Below are 5404 nucleotides of genomic sequence, written 5' to 3'. Positions count from 1 at the left end.
AAAAATAAAATAAAGATAATTGAAAAAAAGAAAAAAGAAGGCTTATTGACTTCCAAAGTAGAAGTTTATTATAGGAACCAGAGTCTCAAAATATAAACATATTGTAGGATACAATCCAAAATTATTAGTCATTTCAAGAACTAGGAATCCTCAATTTGAATGACAAAAAGACAACTGATTCAAACAACATGATAGCACAGTGTTAGAATTCTTTGACAAGAATTTTAAAGAAGTCACCATGCAAATGCTTTTAAGTAGGAATTAATAACACCCCTGAAAAATAAAGAAAAAATAGAAAGCTTCAGCAAAGAAATAATTATGTCAAATGAACAGAATGGAAATTTTAGAAATGAAAATATAATAAATGAAATAAAAACTCACTGGATAGGCTAATGCACAATGGAAACAACAGAAGAAATAAGCAATTATATTGAGGTATATCAGATGGTGTATAATTGAACAATATAAGGAAAATAGTCCAGAAAAAGAAAATTACTAGAAACTAGGATATGTGGAACAATAATAAGAGATGTAACATTTGTAGTAGGCGCAAAAAGAGAATGAGTGCAGGTTGGGGAAAAAAAGTTTTTAAAGAAATAATAGTTGAAAAGTTCTCAAATGTTTGAAAAGCATAAACATACAGATTTAAGAAGCTGTATGTTTCTTAAATGAATGAATTAAAAAACCTAAAATTTAATAGTAACATAAAAATAGCTCACAGGTTTTTTTTTTTTTTCTCACAATTTTAGAAGTTTTAGATTGTTTGGTCCAGCTCTTTGGGGGCCTGTTATGAGGCAGCACATCTTGACTGAAGAGTGTGACAGAGAAAATTCCCAAGAAATAAAAGAAAGAAAGGAAACTGGGTCCCAAAATCCCCTTCAATAGAATACCCGCTATGACTTAAAGACCTGCCACTAGGCTCTACCTCTTAAAGGTTCTACTACCTCCCAATAGCAATTCCTCAGGACCAATCCTTTAACATGAAAGCATTTAGGGGTTTTCTACCTCTGGGTTACAAAATTCGCATTCCATTAAATGAAGGCAAAATGCATTCATTCAATCATCAGAGTCTCCAAATCCTAACTGTTCCAATATTGCTTGAAAGTCTAAATCCAATGTCTCTTTCAAGACTCAAGGCAAATTTTACCTGAAAAAAATAGATATATAACTTAAAAAAGAAAAAAGAAAAAACCTATATATTTCTAAGATACATTGGCAGGGCATAATGAGAGTAAACATTTTATTCCAAAAGGGAGGAAAAGGGAAATGAAAAGGAATCATCCCAAAGCAAGACCATAACCCAGAAGAAGAAACACTAACTACTAAATTTCCATGTCCAACATCTGGGGCAACTTGTGGTAGAATACAGGCTCCCATGGGCTTGTAGAGCCCTGCCCCTCCCTATAGCCTTACTGTTTGTAGTGAACATGGACATTCTCTCAGGCTAGTTCTGCCTGCTTCGTATAGCTCTCTCTAATGAATATCGGGGGTTGCTGATATCTTTATCTTCCTTGAGTCTCTACTGCATTTCCAGCTTAATTTCTACAGCTTCGTGCATTGCCCTTTTGGGAGCTGCTAGCAAGGATTCCAGTCCTGCTGCACACTTTATGACATCCAGGACTTCCTCTTATATCTCAGTGGAAGCCACCATGATCCTATACATCTTGCATTTAGTGTGCTTGCCAACCCAGCATCATTTGGATAATGCCAAAGTCTTCCTCTGGGATGAAGCTGTCTCTGGGCTTGCTTCAACCATAGCTGTGGCAGCCTCTGAGTAACATACCAGCTTAACATGGAAAAATGATTCCCTTGGCAGTCAAGGAAAAACAGTGTTCCCTGGGAATCTTTTCTCATATGATTCTTCTCTTGAATGTTTTTCAAATAATTTTGCATTTTCACTTCTCAGAGCCCATGATGGCTGTAGTCCTGCCAATTTATGAGATTCTTGAGGCATCCAAGAGCAAAGCATTTGCCTTCTTTTTGGTTGTGCAACATCTATACCCTTCTTGGTCCAAACTTTCTGTGTGCTCTTTCCTTTCTGGCCAAGTTACAATTTTTTCAATTTTTTTTTTGCTTTGTTCCTTTTTTTCCTCCCCATTCTCATGAGCTAAAATCAGCCTACAATACCCATGCTGTAGCCTGAATGCTGTGTTGCCATGAAATTTCCTCTCCCAGATAAACCAGTCCATCATCTTTAAGCTCAACCTCCCACAAAGTCTCTCACAAAGACATGAACAAAATGTTTCCAGATTTTTTTAAACCATCATATAACAAGAGTGCCTTTTAGTCCAAAGTTTCAATGGAATCCTCATTTCCATCTGAAACCTCATCAACATAGCCTTTACTATCCACATTCTTGTCTTCTGAGCCCTCAACAGAATTTATCTATTAAGTTTTGCATATGTATTTTAGACTGTTTCTATCCTGGTTCTCCAAACATTTCCAAACTTCTCCCTTAAGCAAATTCCAAAAGTTCTTTGTATATCAACAGGTGTACAATAATGGCAAAGCTAGTTCCACTTCTTGTTATTATTCTGTCACTATAATAAATAACTGAGGTAATCAATCTGTAAAGGAGACTTTGGTCCATTATCAGTTGGGCCTGTTGCTTTGGGGTTTATGGTGAGTCAGCATATCATGTCAAGAGTGCAAAGTAGAGCAAAACCATTCACCTCATGACCATGAAATGCAAGAAAGAGGAAGGGAGTCATGTACCACAATCCCTCTTTAGGGCACTAACCCAGTGGCATAAAGACCTGCCACTAAGTCTTGCCTCTTAAAGATTTCACCATCTACCAACAACACCTCCCTGGGAACCAATACATGGGTCTTTGGGAGAAATTTAAGATCTAATATAGCAGATTCATAAATAATTTATGGATCAAAGAGAAAATATCAAAAGAAATTCAAAAATATATATTGAACTGAACCAATAGGAAATAGGATATATCAAAATCTGTGTAAATCAGCTAATGGAGTGGTTCATGGAAATATAGAGAAAACAATGTTGCTAATAGAAAACAACAACAACAAAAAATGATATCTCAATCAATGATCCAATCTTCCATCTCAAGATAAATCAAAAGGAGAGCCTAATAAACCCAAAGTAATAAGAAGAAAAGAAACAACTAAGAACAGGGATCAATTGTATTGTCATGAGCAGCTAATAAAAAAGAAAAAAAATAATAGAAAATAATAAAACATAATGCTAGTTTATAAAATATGCAGTAAAGTTGGTAAACTTCCAATAAGTCCAAGAAAAAAGTAGAGAAATTGTCATTATCATGAATGAAAAAGGAAATAGTACTGGAGACTCAACAAAGTTTAAAAAAATAAGAAAAGAGCACTACAAAGAACACAAAATAACGTGCATGGTAGTGCATGTACATAATCTCAGCTGCTCTGGAGGCTGAAACAGAAGGATTAGAAGGTCAAGCCTAGCCTCATCAATTTAGCAAGGACCTGTCAAAAAAAATAAAATAAAATAAAAAGAGCTGGGGATGTCTTTTAAAATTTAAACTACGAATATACATCCAAGATAAAAGTGATATTTGAACAGTCCTATAAATATACTATAAAAGAAATTTAATTTGCAATTTAAAACCATCTGAAATACACTGGGCATGGTGGTCCATACCTGTAATTGCAGTGGGTGGGGAGGCTGAGGCAGGCAGATTACGAGTTCAAAGCCAGCCTCAGCCAAAGTGAGGCACTAAGAAAATAAGTGAGACCTTGTTTCTAAATAAAATACAACATTAAAAAAAGGGCTGGGGATGTGGTTCAGTGGTTGAGTGCTTCTGAGTTCAATCCCTGGTCCAAAAAAAAAAAAAAAAAAAAAAGAAGAAGAAGAAGGAGGAAGGAAGGAAGGAAGGAAGGAAGAAATCCGTCTGCAATACAAATCTCCAAACGCAGAGTTTCCCTATAAATTTTATTAAACATTTAAAGAAATGGTGCCACTACACAAGCCACTTCAGAGAATGGCAGGGAGTGGTTCTCCATTCATTTTACGAGTCCAGAATCTGTGAGAATTGCTCAAGATGAAGTTGGGAATAAGCAGGCTAAGAACTTTGAATTTTATTCCAAGAATGATGAGAAACAACTTTGGGATTATTTAGAGTCAAAGTCTAGATAGAATTTGGGGCTGAAGCAAGAATAATAATGGACATTTTCTTAGATTGTTCCTTTCATCAGCTCTTTTCTCCTCAAGTGGAATGATAAGCAAGATCTAAGTGTTCCTTCATGTTTCCTTTCTCCTGACTTTACCATCCTGCTCTGTCTTGTTTTTCAAAGAAAAAAACCTTCATCATATCTTGCCAGCTCTAAGGGAGAAGAAAAAAGATCCATGCAGGAGTAAAAGACTTACTCCAAACCTTGCACCAATTACATAGAAACCGGTTTATAGTTCTAATTTATCTTAACCTTTGGTTTCATTTTTAAAGTTCTAAATGTTCTAAATCTAGAGTATCTAACTTTAAGGAATCCCTGAATCCGCAGGAATTATATGGAACATTTTTTTAAGTGTGCTTTATTGTGTATTTTGAAGGCAGTGCAGATCCACAGGGGAAAAGATCCATAGATACATCAAATTATTGAAGGATTTTTGATTCCCCCTCTAAACTGGGGGTGGAGGAGTAAATATTATGTTCTTACATGAAGGTAGAATTTATCATCATTGTGAAATAGAAGTCATGTCATTGTAAAACATTAAACACCAAGTACTGTTTGGTTTATTAAAAAGAGCAATGTAGAATTAAAACTATTAAATTAATGTATGGTTAATAGTCAAGACAGGATAGTACAAGATATGGTCCAGTCTTGTACACCTTTGCATATAGTTGAAGACTATATACAAATAGTCATAATCATGATCTAAAATCATTTGCAAAATTATGAGTTGGTATTTATATTATCAAGTAAAGATTTATTATGTTGACAGATTTTAGGGTTAATTTTAATTTCAATTATTAGGCAATAGGTAATCCATGAACTGTATTATATAGGGTGATTTTCTGCGCTGCCTTCTCCTTGAAGACAACATTCTGTGAACTCACAGGCAGATTCCTAATAAAACAAAAGAGCAAAACTCAAGCCTTCTTTGTTTATTCTCCAAAAGTCTCCAGAGTTGCTCGGTTGGCACAATGAGTCATCTTCTATGCGTTATAAATGTGAGTCTCAGACTAGACATCCATGCAGTCTGCGTCTTGGAATTCCTCCGTCTACACCGCAGGGTCTCATTGTCACTTGCACCTACAGGATTCCCAAAGACCCTCCTACCTTTCCTTTCCTTCTTCCCTCCTTCTCTGCCCCCCTAATTTCCTACCTTTCTTCCGTTCTCAGTCTCTCTCGCGCATCCCTACGCACAGACTAAATGCAAGGTCCCTCCGCTAAAGCCTGTTAACTCCTC

Source organism: Callospermophilus lateralis, chromosome 6 (assembly GCF_048772815.1).
Source record: "Callospermophilus lateralis isolate mCalLat2 chromosome 6, mCalLat2.hap1, whole genome shotgun sequence".
Lineage (NCBI taxonomy): Eukaryota > Metazoa > Chordata > Mammalia > Rodentia > Sciuridae > Callospermophilus > Callospermophilus lateralis.
Note: the sequence above shows the minus strand (reverse complement) of the source record.